The sequence below is a fragment of the Bombus vosnesenskii genome, unplaced genomic scaffold (assembly GCF_011952255.1).
Source record: "Bombus vosnesenskii isolate JDL3184/JDL3185 unplaced genomic scaffold, Bvos_JDL3184-5_v1.1 scf7180000013336, whole genome shotgun sequence".
NCBI lineage: Eukaryota > Metazoa > Arthropoda > Insecta > Hymenoptera > Apidae > Bombus > Bombus vosnesenskii.
The window spans coordinates 674,443-688,959 of NW_022882974.1; the positions used below are offsets into that span (position 1 = coordinate 674,443).

The following is a 14,517-nucleotide window of genomic DNA, read 5'->3' on the forward strand; positions in this document are numbered from 1 at the left end:
TAAACAACTGTACAAATTGTAAATATCAATATTTTTACGGAGACATATACGTATATGTATAGATAAATATCCGTAATTTATAGCAACGACTATAACAATATAAATATACGTAATATGAAATATAAATTGTACGTAGTATATCACGTTGTATCCATTTTTCATTGTATAATTCTACTTCTTGAAACATATTTCATCTATTAATTCTCTTCCTACTGTCGAATGGGCAAAATTAACAATTTAAATTTTGGAGGTAATTCTATTGCCGATTTCGAGCACCCCCTGTGGTCGATTCTTAGAACTAATAATGCCAATGGCGGAACTAGCTCGTTTGGGACGCTAAAACACATTTGCCGAAACGGAATCTCTGCACAAATTCTATTACAAATGTAGAATAAGTGAAGTTAAGTAGTGATAGCCTTCCAAATTCGTAGTTTGATTAGTGAAAAACGTATCAGAGTTCCCTTAAAATTGAAATTTATACTGTGCAACCGTAACTGTATATACACGAAGGAGGACGCTTCGAGAACGAATGTAGAAGGTACGTTCACCTTTATCCTTTTAAATGTTTATTTTTATACAAATTTCTAATTTCTCGATAGTTACTTCTCTTTCTGGAAGTAGATTACTTAAAATAGCATAAATTTATATAATCGAAAATTCTAAATAGGGAGAATATTCGTAAAGGAATGGCGTAATACTTCTTCAATTATATTTTTTCGCTTGATATTTCTTTAAACTAATTAAAATACAAGTTCCAAAATGACATTGATTTTATATGAATAGTATGATATTATATAATATATTGTGTTGTAATTGTTAAAAATCTTCTCACTGCTTATTACTTTATTACTATTATTTTATTGTTCAGAACACAGAAACTTATATACTTGGTGAATATATTGCTAATGTCATTAGAAGTTTTACAAATAGATACATATGTATATTTTGTAATTTAAGAAATAATCGCTCGCAATCTTTTTCCATATTAATTCTATATTTGAGTGTTTAACTTGACTTTTAACGATATTATCATTACGTTTACTATCGCAAATGTTTAAACTGTCAATCGTATATTTAAGAATTACACGTGGAAGTTTTCCACTTTCTCTGTGTATTTCTATCGTTTCTAAGATATTATATTAGTACAACACATATTATTAGCACTATATTGTGATAATCATTGTTTAAAAAAGTGAAAAGGTATTTACCGTAAAATTCGTAAATTGTTTACTACTGTTTGTTCACCGTATAAATTATCTCCTTTATCTTAATTATCTATTTAATGATACTTACAAGATCCGATAGGGAGCCTAATCTAAAGTGTACAGATAAATCAGTAGCATTCAGTAGCAATTTATCTTTACAATAGAAGATGTTAAACGACATATGAATTAAAGAAAAGTATCAGAAAGATAGTGCTATTTGTTTACATCCAAAAATATTAAAAAATTGTTATTTTATTTGCAATTAATAATTTTTAAATTAATATATTGTAACTTTAAAATCCTTTTAATATATAATATAACTATAATTTCCCGTAAAATACATTATATTTTGTGCACGGGAAATCATTTAGGAGAAATACTGGTAATTACATTAATTTTATTTCAAGTTTTCGTCATGCTGAAAAGTACACAGAATAAGCGTTCTGTTTGATCTGTGATGTTTTTCGCTCTCAACTGCAAATATTTACGAAACAACATTTTCTAAGAAAAAGTCTTTGCGCCAAATCTCCTCATTTCTAATTTAGCACATTTTCGTTTTATATTTACAGAATGTAAACTTAGTAGTGGCGTGTTCTCTTTATAGAAGATTATGAGCTTACAAAATTAAAATTTACGAGCTTGAAAATGTTTCCTTGAGGGCGTAATACTCTGCAATAATGCACATCTTATTTCATATAACATATATTCCATTGTGCTTTACATTGTGAAATAATCTTTTAGGGAAAAATTGAAGTTGGTCCTATAAATATTAAACTCGCCGTAATTTTCTATTTTTAAACTTATCCTTTACTTACTTTTTATTTTATTTACATTTTAAAATTTATTCCTTAATTTATTTATCTTCTTTTTTAATATATCATATTTGGAATAATTATTTAGAAAACTATAATAAAAATTATTTAATAGACGATATTATACGCAAAATTGTTGTAACAGTAACATACAGTTTAACATTAGGATGAAAATAAAAATTATGTTTAAATTTTCATAACTTCTGTTACATCTTTTCACGTAAGATCTTTGTACAAACAGATGTCAGTAATCAACTTTGTTAGTCCTTTATAACTGTACATTGGAAGTAACATACTCATCCATTTATCTATTTCTTTCATCTATCATATTATCCCATATTTCTATTAGTGCTTGGATCTTTTTATTTATAGTATCTGCAACCTTGAGCCCACCACAACATTTTTTAGTGTTCCAGGCTTTCAAAAAATTCTATACAAGCTTAATATAATTTACTAACGTCTCTACTTCAGTATCTGTTAGAAATTTAAGCTAATTATTAAGGAGAGAATTTTATTTTTAATTCATAGCAATAAAAAATGGGGACGGATATGTAGAAGTGAAGTTTGATGCTCGGTGAAGCTGTTCAGAGCAAATCTAAGAGCGCTATAGAAAGTTCATTTTTATTTAAGATAATTGCAGTTAATATAGAACCCTGCAATATCCCGGAAGTAACTAGCAACATCGGTTGGCAACAATGTAAAATATTTCGTAAAAAGCAAAAGACAAGCATATTCACGTTTCAGCTTTACTTGGAAATCAGTCGTTGAATATTGTTGACTGTTGTGTTTGAATGCGCATAAAAGATTTTGACAGACGAGTCAAACAGTGAAATTTTTTAGCAAGTTAAAAAATACTACTCTTCCACAACTTATCATTATACACGCTTGTTCCTGAGTATTCAGAAGAAATTTACCGTTAAATTTAGTTTTTTCTTTCAAGCAGATAACAGGAAATTTCAAACAAGTTGGCTATATATGCATTCGATGCTTTAGGTATTAGGTTAGTGTTGAAACAGCTCTAAAAGGATTTGCCTGTACGGCTCTTTATTTTCGAGAAACTAATAAGTTTTTTTCTTACATCTTACTTTATACATTTTTGGATATTGATATTATACTTTTTTAAATATTAAATACTTACGATTTATTTCGATAAATTTTTGATCATTGTTATTTATTATAGTGCCCTGCATAGTTCTACTATTTTGTAGGTGGAAATTGAAATAAAAACATTTAAAAGGAGAAACAGCTATGCCAGGAATTACTTTAGAAGATTAATTTGTCGAAATCAAATGCACTCAAATTCCTTTGGAATTGTTTTATCATAGACCTGAAGCATCGAATGCACATACAATCAACTCATTCGAGATTTCGCAGTGCTTGCCATCTCCTTGTTAATGTAATTACTATTTGTCTGTCGAAGTACGTATGTATTCAATATGCAACACGTTGAGTGTGCTTAATATGGAACATGTGAATGAAGCTGCTACTGATGATGATGGTGATACAGAGCTATATTTATTTTGTGGCAGCAATTACATGAGAGACAACAATAGCGAAAAATGTATGTAATGTATTCGTTGTTTTCATTGAGATTACAAAGATGTGCTTCAGACGCGTCATTCACATGCTCAACGTGTACGAGACAAAGGAAATTAGTATAATATATGTTAAAAAAATAGAAGTATCGGTTTTTTTCTTTTTATTTAAACGAATATTAATTTTTCGTAGTAAAAGCAAAGTTCTTTGAGATATCTTTAAAAATTTTCTAGATATTCCATGTGGGTCGTCCACCTGCACGTGAAAATGGGTCATTTTCGACCAGTAATTTCAAGTAATTTGTCATCTTTGTTTTTGTTTAAATTTTGCTCTGCTTAAAAAAAATTAAGGAAACATGTGAAAACTATTGGATAATATTCTAGAAAGTTGAAGTAGCGTTCAAAAATTTTGGGAGGATTTTTTAAGACACAAAAACATGAAAAAGTCTTCATGGATATAAACGATTCAGCATTTAACTTTCTTTACCATGACCTCAAGACACTCAAGCTTTGAACACAGTTAACTAGTGACATACGAATATCTATTAATAGGGATCGATAGGGTTATGGAACTTTTTAATAGGTTCTATTTCAAACACGTGCCGGGGAACTTTTTTTAGAAAACGTCCTCGCGTTATAAGTTCCGATGAGAACATATAAAGAAAAATTTTACTTCGGCTAGAACTTATGAAATATAAAAATAAAAATGTTTCTATAACAGGAACAAGTATTTTGTACATCAACATTAAAAAATCTCTATTAAAAATACTCTATTAATAATAATAAAGCTCTATTACAAATACTGAATACTGTTGGATGAATAGTATTAGAATTGCAATAATACTAAAGAATTATTACAGTTGAATTCTTATTCTGAATACATTATTTATTTGTAATATTTATGTAAGTAGATGATTCATAGTTCAAAGTTTCTTTGTTTCTGTTTGAAATGTACATTTAGGAAGGTAAGAACGTTATCTATATATTATACTATAGAATTTGTGTGTATTTCAATTTATTTAAACTATGCAAGACTTTATTTATTTATTATTTTTAACAAACTCTTTTCTGTTAAAAATTTCTTATAAAACTATTAATCACTTATATTATGATTTTCATATTTTTCGTTCAATAAACATATGAATAATATGATATTATATTGTTAAGTAAAATTAAATAAAAATAGTACTAATAGGTTGGTACTTTTAGTCACCTTATGGAACCTTTTTTAATACACGTTCCAAAATAACTCGTTTTTATGGAACTTTTAGTACACAGACTCTAAAATACCTGTTCCATGAGAAGATTTTTTAAAGAAATTCCTAAGGATGACATTTCTTTCCATAAAAATTCCACAAGAACAGATATTTTTTTAAACGAAACACCTAAGTTCGAAGAGAATATTTTTGAAAACGGAAGGCACCTGTTTATTTCGATCCCTGTCTACTAATTTTGTCGTATGTTAACGTCAGTTTGATTGACGAAAGCATGTTTCTCTTCTTGGGACGGTTTTAAAATCAGGCGTTCCATGTTATGAGCGGTTACTATTTTTTTATATTTATTTATATTACTTACAGTGATACCATAATTCATCAATTTTTAGATGGCAACGAAGAACTAGAATTATTTAGAATTTTTTCTCTCAGAAAGGTAATAGTTAGATTGCGGATTTTTATACAACTGTGAGAAATTTAAAGATAAAGAAATACATAGAATGCACATGATATACAGAAGCATATAAAATACCAAAAATATAGTACTTTTTATAATATTTAATAAGTAAGCCAAATTTCTGTCTAGGTCCTATTCTTTTGATTGTATAGTAATAGCATACAATATATATATATAGTAAGCATTTTTTATTAAAAACAATCATTTAAATAGGTCCTACTTTTTTATTGTATCCATAGAAATACAAATTTGCATAAAAATTGCATGAAAATCTGCAATCTAGTAATAACGTATAATTTGAACATTTTTGGTTTTTTTCAAACACTTAAATATTAAAAAGAATTATTTAAATAGGTCCTACTTTTTTGATTGTATCCATGAAAATATAAATTTTCATAAAAATCCACAGTGCAGTAATAGCGTACAGTTGGGTGAGCATTTCCGATTTCTCCAAACTTTCTTACTTTAGAACTAAACCTGAACCTAACCTCAATCTAGGAAAATAAGAATCTAAAACATATTTAAAGCCACAAGTTAAGAGATGTGCAATTATGATACAGAAATTGAAAAGCTACCGAGCACTAACCATGAGCTAGATACTGTTAGCGACCCAGATGATTACTAAGTTTCATTCTTGTTATTCAATCTTTGTTATTTTTGGCTGATTGAATTTATTACCAATAAACATTAGATCAAACTTTTTCCCTCACTGTTTTCTATTTACTTTCTATCACTTAATTTTCGTTTATAATATTTTTATAAATTTCATTATTTTTATAGTTACTTTTAGGTTAGGTTTAACCTTAATAACCCTTTTCAACGTATTACAGTTTGAAAGAAGTCAAAGACACTCGGCAAATTGTATATACTATTTACCTCTCTCGGACAAAAAATTCGAAATAGCTAGTCATAGTTCTTCGTCGTCATCTAAAAGTTGATAAACGTCTGTTTGGTATCGTTATTACCCTGAGAGGCATGTACATAAAATTCTAGTCGTAAAGTGTTAACAAGCGTGATAATCGAACGTGACACGAGTGTGTAGTGTAAACACGATAAAAAAAGAAAAAGAAAAGAAAAAAAGGAGGGAGGGAGAGATATGTAAAACAGTATTAGCGTCGCGTGAAGTATATTTCGGACAATCGCTGACTCGACCTTAATCGGAAGGCGCGCCCTTGGACAGCCGATTCGAGGAAAGGTCGATTCGAGAGAACCGAGTGTAATCGCCATAAAGAAGTTTGTTTGTTTGCGATAAGATGCCTGACTCTACCACAAGGTAACAGACACGATAACAGCCACTATGAGGCCCATATACGCGACCAGTTGAAATGGGAGCATAGCGTGTCTCTCGATTTCTCCGTTCGAAACGTTCCTGGAATCCTCTCTGAAATAGTCCTCGATCCACCTCGATGAACGGCCAGCTCGTTTCTAGTAACCTTTATCATTCTAGCCCGTACTGCTATTCCTACGCTTTGCTAGGCTTTCTAATTTGATTGCGCCCGGTAACGCGCCGCGTATTATAAAATCATTTGCGTTCCTGTGAAACTACGGTTTAATCGTAACAAATTACATCGACACGCTCCGCGGAAACTGAAACGCGCGGACACGTGAGATTTTCGTCCGTGGGATACGGATTAGACAGTAGTTCGATACTTTCGTAATTCAACGTTCGAGTTGAAATTGCGATCGTGCTCAGGCCTCGTATCGTTTCAAGGAAATCGTTCCAATGGATCTATCACTGCTTCAATTATTGCCAGTGCATTGTTGCAGAGGCGTACTTATTGTTAGCGATAATTGGTACTCCATAATGCCATAATGCGGATATGTTATTTATTTCCCGTTGTTCTGTTATTGAAACGAAGCAGGTTGTTACCAGGGGTCTATTTAACTTTCACGAGAGAGTAAAAACCCAATAAAAATGAATAGAGGACATACATGCTGGTATTCTCGTTTACAATCACGGGAAAGTTAAATATAGAACTCGCTGCTTTAATAAATTCTATTATTTATCTACAGTGTAGAGGGCGCTTCAAAAAGCCTGGCGAAAATTTTGAATGTTCGTTTGGCGAATTAGAACGGGAGAGAAAAGAGTTAATCTAACAACGTTTATGGCTCACAGACGTAGCATTATCGTTACTTTTATGGTATGTTTAAATATATTAACGTAACGTAATCCTGTCGCTTTTAAACGAGTCCGACAATTTATGGCGAGGCTATGTCTATGCGTGTCACGAGTTTCACAGAAGATACTTTAACACCTACTTTGAGTTTACTTTTTCGCCATTAATATCGCCAATAATGCTATGAACATACACACTTTAATTTTTTTACTCGATTAGAGACGCAAAGCTTACATACATAGACATACATATTCAGGCATTTCTAGGAAATTCAGAATTCCGGGAATCTACCGGGTGCACATAACGTGCACAAACATATACAGGGTGGTTGGTAACTGGTGGTACAAGCGGAAAGGGGGTGATTCTACGCGAAAAAAGAAGTCGAAAATATAGAATAAAAATTTTTCGTTCGAGGCTTTGTTTTCGAGAAAATCGACTTTGAATTTTCGCTCGGTACGCGTGCACTTTATCACGTTTCGTTATAACGGATCTCACTGTAGATCGTTGTCTCGATGGAAAAATTTAAAAATAAAAAAAATTAAAAAAATTTTTATTCTATATTTTCGACTTCTTTTTTCGCGTAAAATCACCTCCTTTTCGCTTGTACCACTAATTACCAACCACCCTGTAGAATATTTAAATCAGATATTTAGTAGGAGAAGGTTCATTTTAATAAAAACGTATTTTATAAATATGTTTATATTATACACATATAAATAATACTCATGCTTGCTCAAACTTTTTGAGACGTGGTGTATGTAAAAAGCTAGGTATATCAATGTTTGAAGAATACGTTGGAACAGTTCAACCTCGAAAAGAACGATTTCTACAAAAGCCGGCAATTTACCACGAAATCTCCCCCACTAGGGTCCCCGTAAATACACAATGGGACGCATTGTATTCCTAATAACGGAATCGGCCTCCACCCATTGTTCAGGAAACATAAAAGCTTTCTGGAAACGTACGATGTACGACGACACGTTTCGAACATTGTCGGCCATCACATTTTTTATTACCGAAATAAATGTCACCAGGATAGGAGTGTAACGTATTTAAGTACTATGTATGAAAGTACTTAACGTCCTGGTAATCACTTCGTTACTACTAAACTGACCAATTAGATTCTTAGTTCTTACGTTTACTATTATTGAAAACATGAAGGTACAATTTTTGGTAAAGTCAATATCAACTTTCATTGAAGTAGAAATATTATTATGTATTGTGCATATATTTGTTACATTTATTTTCATCGTATCTGTTTAATTGTAATCATCTGTGCATTATGTATAATATATCGTTTATCTTAAAATCAGATGACAGTACCGTTTTTAGTAATCTTCAAACCAATACATACATTCTTTATCTAACTCAATCAATGGAATCTCTTATCATTTTATCTTGGCGGAATATCAGTTGATATGTATATATAATTATTCTAATATAATTAATTTTATTCTTAAATATATCAATATATATATATATCTTTTTTTATTTTTATTTTTGTAGAAATAATTCTTTAATAATGCAATTAGTATTTTTCATATAGGAAGTGTTTTATTCTTTAGAAACAGTTTTATATATTTATTAAATATAATTATTATAATATAATTAATTTTATTATTAAATACGTTAATATATATTTTTTATCTTTATTTTTGTGGAAATGATTCTAGTAGTGCAATTAGTATTTTTCGTATAGGAAGTGTTTTATTCTTTAGAAACAGTTTTAAGTGATGTTAGGTGAAAGGAAATTCTAGTTTATTGGAGAAAGGCGTAGCCAATGTAGCTAATGTAGCCAAAGGTAATGGCAATATTGGGCGTTATTGTATAAATTTTTCTTTAAATAATTGTTCAAGTAGAGAGTCATTCGTTAACTGAAGTTCGAATAAAAAACAGAAACAAATCATTTATTATCTAAACGAGTCTGAATACATTATTTACAATAGTGAGGTTGATTGTTGTTTACAAATACAAATTTATTTTTACACAAATGTAACGTTTCAATCAGAGAGATTACCGTAAATTACAATTTGTAACGTTTAATAATGATTGTTGGCTCTGATGAATGCGCCAAAATGAAATAGACTTTGGAACAACTTGTTCGGAAAGCGATTAGTTTTAAACACAATTGTGAAGAGCGATCTATCCATTGAAAAGTAAACATATTAATTTGACGATTTTTTCGTGTTGTACAAAATGGAACAGATAGGACAACGCCAAAAACCATTTATTTATATATTATCATTTGTTTTCCAATTAAAGGCAAATAAAAAATAAAATATTATTTGCAAGTAAGAAATAATGAATATTTAATTACATATAAATTCTATATAAATTTAATTCTTATTCGGAATAAAAATATTGTTTAATTCGTTATTTATTGTTTAATAGATAAATAAAGTTTCACCCAAAATTGGTCTTGGCGATATATATATTCAGGTAATTTTGCTGTAATTATTTTTGATGCGTGAGACCGAGAATTATCATGCAGAAACATACGTCTATCTATTAATCAATTTTCTATGCATAATTTCGATTTTCTGCCAATGTGATGCTGCTATTATTGTTTCGTCTGAATTCAAAAATAGATAAACGTCCATGAATAGCCTCCTTTATGCTTCACCGACGTACAACAATTAGCAAAATCTTTGCAAATTTTGAATTCTTATTTTTCAATAGCTTTTTATTTTTCAAATTATTACATCGAATAGTCCTCTCGTTAGTAGAATTTACTGCAGAAACCAAATGAGTATTTCGACGTGCTTGAATACAAATATTCCTGTAATGTTTCTCGCAGATATTATCTTCTTTGCTTACATAAAAGCGGTTAAACTTAAAAGAGTAGCTACAGACCGGTATAAACTCGAATAACTTCCATCCAGGATGAACACTTTTAACGATACGCACGATTTTTCAGCCATTCGACGAAGAATAATAAATATAATAAACATAAAATATAAAATAACAAACACTTCAGAAATATTGTTTTCTTTCGTAACCAATTCAAGGCTATTGTTATACGTATAGCAGCTCACTGTGTGAATAAAACTGTAATTTTTCGTGTTTGTTGACTTAGTTCTCAATGTCTCCGATATCTCCGTAAGATAAAACAAATATCGTGATTATCCACAAAGCTATTTAGCAAACTTCAGACAACTTAGCGTCTGTTAAGGGCATGGAAGTCAAATTTTGGTCAAAACGAAATACGCTGATATAAGCATAATAATAATAATTATAATATATCCAATATCTAATACCTAATCTTGCATTGCTCTGTTAATATTGTAAGTGCTTCTTTGCGAAACTAACAATTCTGATTTTTGATTTTTTGCCCGCAGATCCAATATAACCTAATACGTGATATTTTCAAGCGCGCCAATGTTGCCAACTTTCTCTCTTCTTTTTGACCGTTTAGAGCGTTAGGTGTCGTTAAAAGCGTTTGTTCACTGCAGACTTGCGAAAAAATTCGTTTCTCTTATTTCTTTCTTTCCTCTTTTGTTTTTTTGCATTTTCTTAAAATGCATAGATATATAACTTCAAAAATAAATCTGGAAAATTAGAAATTCTGAGGGTGACTCGTGACACATGTTATTTAGATAGAATTTTTTTAAAACCGTGTTATCTGAAACGGCTTCCATAACATCTTGGAATCTGTTCAACTGATTAGCTTCGAATTTCCCCTACACCTTCAATGCGTGTGTCGTTATCATCTTGGTCAGGATTAAAAATACTTTTCTTCTTCTTTTATCTCGTATTTATTTTCTTCTTTTTTTTTTTTGCAAAGACAGATAGTCAAGCTTCAAAGGGCCGCCATTTTTTTCTTTTTATATCTTTGTATATGTATAGCAGATAAGCACAGACACCACAAATGTGTGTGTGTATACATATATATATATAAAGAAAAAAAAATGACGGCCCTTTAAAGTTGAACTGTGCTTATCTGCTGCAGAGATTTCTTTTTAAGAGTGCGATTGAGATTTCAGTCTGTTACCAGTTTTATTTCTCTTTAAAAAAATGTGTAAAAATTACAGCAACATAGATAAATGTAGAAGGTGAGACCCGTAACTGGAACTATCTCGATTACTACCAAAGTCATGATTTTGACGAAAAACATTTCAGATAAGAGTTGGATGATTTCGAAAGGGACGTGATTTGACGTGATTAGTTTTTTTTTTTTTTATAGGAGAACACATAAAAGTCGTATGAAGGTCAATTTCATTCTTTTAAATGGAACTTTTTTTTTCCTTTTTTCTACACATATCGATTTTTGGAAACATTTTACGTCAAAAGATAATAAGATACGATATAAAAAAAAAAAATCAACAATTCGTGAGATATTTTACGTTGAAAGGGAAGATACTTGATATAAAAATCTGAAATATCTCACGAATTATCGACCTTGTTGACATTGCGTCTTCATGCTCTGTTAGACAGAATGTTTCCAAGAATCGACGTATTAAAGAAAACGGCAGAAGTTCCGCACGAAACAAAGGAGTATTTGTCCAGTTTCGTATAAAGCAAAATTCCTATTCTTCGAGCGATCGGTATATTTCTTATCGCGAACTGACTCTTTCGAACGTTCCGCGCAATAAAACATCAGGCTACAATGTCTATGAAATCAATAAATCGTGAGACATCAAATACCGGAAAGGTTTTAGAATTTTTCGAGGAAGATTTAAATATTTTTTTCGAAAGGCAATTTTCTTCAATGATGTAATCGTCGTTTTAATTCCACAACTGAACTAACCTCTTTTCTCAGTTTGAACGCATATATTTATCCAATTCCTCATCTTCGACGACAGACGGACGTCCTGAACGCGGCACGTCATCTAACGAATCATTTCCTTCCTTGAACCGTTAAAACTATTTTCCTGCTGGCCTCTTTCTAACAGTAGCTTTTCCGCGTACAAATGCGTTCTGCTGCATTTGCTACTGTATTTGCAAATTTAAACGTTGTGAAGTGAGGAAGCACGATTTTTTGACTTTTCGCTATCTATGTTTACTGTCATCGTGTAAACAGTAAACAAGGAAATTTCGAAACAATTGGGAACAACGAAGCGTGCGTATCACGGTCGTATACACAGGACACAGATTTGAGGACAGAAAATTTCTCGTATCGTCCACCACATGCAGAATACTTGTAAATTTGCAAGTAAATATTTTATAATTTTTCTATGATACTTTACAAATACTTCACAAATTTGAAAATATCACGTATTAGGTTGTATAGTATCTCTGGTGGGCGAAGGACTATATATCAGAATTATTAGTTTCGCAAACAAGCACTTGTAATATTTAAGAAGAAAGAAGAAAAATATAAATTTGAAAGAGAATTAGAGATTAGAATCTCAGGTAAAAAAGCAGGAAAGGAATGAAATTGACTTGCGTTACTGGACCCAAAAGCAGAGACAACAAGGTAGAATATACAGGCTGTCTCAGCTAAATGAGATCACCTAAATATCTGGCTTGTTCATTTCATTGTATGAAAAAACTTCTCGAGACGAACTATTTCATGGCGGAAAGAATCTTTTCTCGTGTTAATTTTTCTAAAGAGATTTCGAGGTTTCGTATGTCCTCTACATATTCTCCTATAAAACAGCTAATCACGTCAAATTATCTTCCTCGACATCATACAACTCTTACCTGAAACATTTTTCAGGAAAATCATTGCTTACGCAGAAATCGAAGTAGTTCCAGTTAAGAACCCCGCCTTGTATATGTAAAATCCAAACACGAAAGATTATGTAGATTCTTCGTAAGGAACGCCAGAAAAGTCCTAGAAATTCGATAAAGTACTTCCTAGCACTATTATGGTTCATGACACTTAATGGACTAGTCGAAGATTCGTTGAACAAAGAGAAGGAACTCTAAAATTGGAATCGTTTGTAATGGTTATCCGTAACCAAAGTACAATTTATGTCGTCGATAATGATTACCGGTAATCGATAAATCGTTAATTCTTTATGAAAGTAGTTTGTAACCAAAGTAAAATTCGGGTCATCGATAATGGTTATTGGTAAGCAGAATTAAATTCCTGCCATCGATAATGGTTACTAGTAACGAAAAAAGAAAAAAAAATTCCGCTCATCTATATTGATTACTGCTAAATACAATTAAATTTCCGTCATCGATAATAGTTATTCGTAACGAAAATAAAATTCTCGTCGTGGGTAATGATTGCTCGTAATCCGAAAAAGTTTCATCATTTACGATGGTTATTCATAACCAAATTTTTTAAAAATTAAATATATCAACTTTTATACCATAACCTCTAGAATTCTTGCAACAGTTACGATGCGTGGCTTTTTTAAATGGAACTATATTTTTCCGTACACTGTTCGATATGCTTTTTAATTCTCTGCAAAAAGATATTGGTTTAAAGATTAGTTAAAAAGTTTTAATTTTTAAAAATTATCTTAATTTTAATTTTGCAAGACTTATCGTATAAAAGACGAGGATAGCTAATTTAACTACAATTTAACTTAACAAAGCTAAATTAACGTTGAGATATTTTCTAAAACCAAACATTTCCAGATACAAGCACCTTGGTACTTTTTTGTAGGGATTTAAAAAAATTAAAGAACTAAATCGAACGACGTATAAAAAATATATAGTTCCACCTAAAAGAACAAATATCGCGAAGAACAATTGGCAAACAATTTGTTACAGCAAAGTACCTCCTAGAACATCATCAAACGGTTAATAATATAATACTTAACGAACTAGTGGAATATTCGTTGGGCGATGAGAGGAAACTCTCCCTTTCAAGCGCCATCTTTTGCGAATAGGTTATGTTCATGCAAACTCTATACCAAAGTATTCCAAAAGAGAAATAAATAGCAAACTAACTACTTAATGGACTATATAAAAGGTTCTCGTCGGTCAGAGGATACGAATGACTGTGTGAAAGAAACGTCACATGGTCTGGTAGGATATAGGTCTCAGAATTATGACTCACGACCAGGTGTTCCTCTTTTGTACTTCGTGTATCATCAATAGGGAACACTTTTCTGATGGGTAAAGGTTTCATAAAATTTATGAGTTCAGTGAGTTTGCTCGATTTCAACACGTTTTTGGAATAGCAATTTCCACGAATGCACATGCTCGAATTACGTAAAGCGTAGTCGTTATTGCTTAAACTTTCATGTCACAGTAATCGTCGAAGATAAAAGTATGA

At 31.0% G+C, this 14,517-nt stretch overlaps 1 protein-coding gene across 1 annotated transcript in view; it reads left to right on the forward strand.

Moving 5' to 3' along the window:
- The first annotated feature begins 297 nt into the window (after positions 1-297).
- Positions 298-14,517, forward strand: part of LOC117235974 — a 31,496-nt gene continuing 17,276 nt past the window's right edge. The window contains exon 1 of the mRNA XM_033498513.1: positions 298-538. The gene's annotated coding sequence lies outside the window, so the exon portion shown is untranslated. The remainder of the gene's footprint in view (positions 539-14,517) is intronic.